Consider the following 4,754-nt stretch of genomic DNA (forward strand, 5'->3'; position numbering starts at 1 on the left):
GAAACCAGACCGGGTTAATAATCGCCGGATTGTAACTGATCATGTACTGACAACTTGTAGTTGAAAGCCGAGCTGGGTTTAATGAACGTCGGTTTATCAAAAACATTATAAATCTCATCAAAGGAGAAAAACTTAGCAAATAAAAGCAGATGAAATCTTGTAGTCGAGGCTTTTCACGGGCTGCCAGGCCCCAAATTCGAGGCTTTTCATGGGCTGCCAGGCCACTGAGTTAAACCATTTTGCAAAGCCTTTTAAGATGGACCTCACATTAACCAATTGTCATTTTAACTTTGACAAGTTCAGGGTCTGTATAAGATTGACTTGTCAAACGTTTGACGGGTCATACCAGGATTACCTGGACGGAGTGGTTTACTTGATGAAGGCAGGTTAACCCGGGGTTTTAGGTGAATACACCTGGCTTCCAAGCCTGGCTTGATAGCCTATTACAAGGGTCCTTTCAAACTCTTTGTTGTTGTGCACAAAGAGCCCCCAAGTACCATTGTGAGCTGTGCTCAATGGGTCCCTATGTTTGAGTTGTGCATGGCAACAGACTCTCTTTGGTCCCTTAAGTGATTTCCTATTGGCCTTACGCCGATCAAGAGGTGTAGCTATGGTTCGAATACGGCCAAGCCCCCAAGTGATTTCCCTGGTGGCCTTACGCCGATCAAGAGGTGTAGCTATGGTTCAAATACGACCAAGCCCCCAAGTGATTTTTCTGAGAACTCGAACTTTGCGAGAGATATTTCTTCTTGAACCAGATGTTAAACCGGATTTTGAGAGCTTCAAAGCTTTGTGGGAGACATCTTTCCCTTGAACCGGATTTTAAACCGGAATCTTCATTTTTAGCCGAAAATTTTCTGACGGCCTTTAAACTCGAACTTGCGAGAAATTAATTCTTCTTGAACCGGAAATTCTTAAAACGGATTTGAGAGCGTCAGAGCTTTGCAAGAGATAGTTTCCTCTTAAACCAGATTCGAACCAGATACTAAGAGCTTCAGCGTTGTGTGGGAGACGGGATTTCCCTTAAACCGGACTATAAACCGGAAGCAACTTTGTGAGCCGGAATATTTTTGACGGCCTTTAAATTTTCATGAATCTAACAGTAGCCTCTAGGACCGGGTTATCTTTTCCTTCAACATCCTGGGGCACTTGAATTTGCTGAAACTGGCAGGACTTGCTGAGTCATATCATCGTAGCCCTCGAGTCTTGAGATGACTCAAGGAGTTGGCTTGAGATTCTTCATACCTGGCCCTGATATAAACCAGCATATAGCTGAATAGCGGACCACTGTCATATGTTGAAGCTGGAAGTAAGGTGGCGAGTTAATGATCTTCGCAACACTCATTGTATATCCTTGGCGCTGATAACGCAATGCAAATCCACAGAAGTTTGAGGTCAATCGTGGCGGGTCATAAATGACTTCGTATGATTTGTGTCAATAATCCGGCGAGCGGTTCATCCTAGCTGGTTGTTTGAAGTCTAACCAAACTGTAGTAGCGGCGACTTGTGCGCATGTCCATTGAGTCATCCATCGCAGACGGCGGTCAATAAACAGCTCATGCAGACAGGTGCGGCTCAGTGTGTTGATATAGACCAGGCCGCGAGAGACGGACGACAAAAACGACCGCGACTTCAAAGGCGGCACAGACACATGAATCGGCCGCGGCGTTTTAAGCCGGTACGGGCGGGAGAATCGGCCGCGGTGGCAGACAATAAGTCAATCGCGTGTGTTCATATATCGGGGGCGGCAACCTGCGGAGGATGAGCACTACTGCAAATAATACTTGGCCACGCCCCGTTTACAACACTGTTTTGTAAGAAATAGTGGTCCTGCAAAAAAAAATATCCCAGACCAGAGTAATTGTACTCAAATGATTTAATATGTGCTGATAAAATACATAGAAAGGATAGCACCTGGTATTTTTTGTTGGATGGACGAGTTGGCCGCGGCGTTATAAACCGGTGCGGATGGGCGAGACGGCAGCGGTGTTGGAAAAACGTCACGGACACGGGTGAGCCAGCCGCGGGAGCAGATGAATGAACCAGCCGCGGCGTTGTAAGCCGGTGCGGACGGGCGAGTCGGCCGCGGCGTTTTGTAAGCCGGCACAGACGAGAGAGCCGGCTGACACGTTGGTGTAGATCGGATGGCAGGGGTGACAGCTGTATATAACAACACTATAGTGCAGAGTGGTTGTTTTCAAAAAATTAATAAGTACTGATAAAAATAAACTGGATGGATATCACCTGATGATCTGGACGGTAGATGATCTGTGTGCCATCGTTCGTGAGATGTCCATTGGACAGATGATCCATATGAGGACTAAAAAATGTATGGAGGAGTACGAATACTAGTATCGATGGATTAGTATAACCTCTCGTTATTTGGAATGGCAACCTGTGGTAGCACTTTTCACATGAGATGCCTTGGAAAATCAATGGTTGTTGGGAGCCGTGCCGCTAGTAGATGTCCCATGCGTGGCTGTTTATTCTGTCTCTTTCTTTTCCTTTTTCTTTTCAATAATGGACAAGGCTGTAACAACATCAGTGTGAGGCTGCGGGTTGTAACTACTGTGGCGGACAGGTGACTTGGCGACTGTGGTTGTGGTGACCCGTGTTGGGCGAATCGGCGGATCAGACAAAACGCAGCAGAACACTTGCCGGCTGTCTCAATTTCCTATGATGGTACACCCGAAGACCGACTCGGTTTCCAACTGAGGGTTTTTTCACTGTTCTGACCCATCTGGCAAAGTTTAGCACGATTTGACCCGCTTTTGAAACTTTTTTCGTATCTAACCCAAACCGAGACGCCAACATCCGCGGCGTTTTGCTTACACAGGGGACGCCGCGGACCCTGGCGTTTAGTCCTGCCCTACCTTCCTGGTCAGCATTTTGACCGTCCGACGTGGCAAGTGTCGACCCCGACCCTAGACGCCGTGAACCTTGGCGTCTACCCCCTGAGAGATAAGTGGTCACGGGAAAAGTGTGTGGGGCCTCTCCACACACTCTCCCAATCCCAATCTTCCATCCCGAGAAAGAAGAACAAAGGAGAGCTCCTCCCTCTCTCTCCCACCTCAAGGCTCACTCAAATCCCACTCCAAATTTGATTTTCCTCCGTGGATCTTTCTCTCCCTTGTTGTTTGAGGTAATCTTCCCCGGATCCCTAAATTTTGTTGGTAATTTCTTGTTATTTTAGTGGCATTATGTAACCCTAGGTGGCACCTTAGTTTCTATATTTATTCAAATCCTTTGGTATTGGATGGCTTTTAATTAATATGTAGTTGTGGTAGTAGTAATGGGATATGCATTTTGTGGGTACAAATGATGGATTTGATAAATATGATGGTTATGGTTAGGTTATGTGTTAAGCTAATGACATGATTTATTTAGTACATAAGTTTTAATTTATTTTTGATACAACTCATTAGGATATATAGCTGTCATTGCTTCATTAGAGTTGCATAGTTTTTGCAACTATGCATTATAATTGTCATTTCGTCTTGTTTGTTGTCCCTTTTAGATGGATGATAGACTTGTTAATGTTCATTATTTGGACAAAGCGTCATTTGTGACCAAAACTGCAAGTGACAACGAGGAAGTGGTGGTATTCGACACAAGTCCTAGTTATGATGAGGTTGTTATTAAAGTAAGAGATAAGTTGAATTGGATGGACCCCAACGATAAAGTTGAATTAATAGGAAGGTATGATGTTGGGGTGGGAACAAAATCTCGACTGAAGAATATGCCTATCATCTTCGAGTTGCATTGGGGGATATACAAGGGTAAAGTTGCAGCCTCGGAAGACATGTCACTTGAATTGTTTGCTACGAAGGGGCAAGGTTCGCGGCTTGATATTGACTTGAACCGCCAAGTGTCCTCCCCGTGTAGAAGTGTGGCTCGTGTTGTGGATAGTGCCGAGGTCTATGCCCCCAATACTTCTAGCCAACCGCCACCTAGCCAAGAAAATGAAGTTGTTGGGCATGCTCTTGAAAAAGTTAATGAACAATATGTTGATGGTCATGGTGATGTCCAATGTGGTCATGGTGATGATGATGATGACATGCATGAGGATGAGACTCATGCAAATGAGAAGGAGAAAAGGGAACGACTGAAGCGTGAGGCGGACATGGCATGCAAAAACAAGAAGATGGCTCAAGAGGAGGAGAGAGTTAGGAAGCTTGAAAGGGCTCGTCTTGCACTAGAGGATGGATGCGGTGCTGATGATGAGCAAGAGGATGAGATTCATGGCAATGACATCGGTGACTTGGAAGCGTTTGTCAGGCAGCAGGACATGGACCGTGAGATCCCCTATGGTCGTGCATATGCATATGACTCGGATGATGAAGGTCCGGAGGAAGAACTGGACGTGGATGGATTCATGGAGAGAGAGAACCGTATACACCCAGAGGTGACCAGTTTGGAAATAAGAACTCCATTGTTTCGTGATCTCAGGCTGGCCCACAAGGCGGTAGTTGATGGTGGCATGAGTAAGGCGATAGAACCGAGAGCTTGCCCGGAACCGGGTGAACCAAGGGTCAAGGATGAAGACGAGAATGCTTACTTGAAGAAAGGGTTGAAGTTTGTGAGTTTGCAGGCCTTCAAAGTATGGCTAAGTGACTCGGTAATTGCCTTTGGCTCCTAGGTGCATATGCACCCATTGTCGAAATACACATTTCGAGAAGTTGAAAAATTCCGAACAAAAATCCCGCGTGTATATCTAGACATTTTATGTGTGTGCACAAGGTTTCAGTGAAAAA

Source organism: Triticum aestivum, chromosome 2B (assembly GCF_018294505.1).
Source record: "Triticum aestivum cultivar Chinese Spring chromosome 2B, IWGSC CS RefSeq v2.1, whole genome shotgun sequence".
In the NCBI taxonomy this organism is placed as follows: Eukaryota; Viridiplantae; Streptophyta; class Magnoliopsida; order Poales; family Poaceae; genus Triticum; species Triticum aestivum.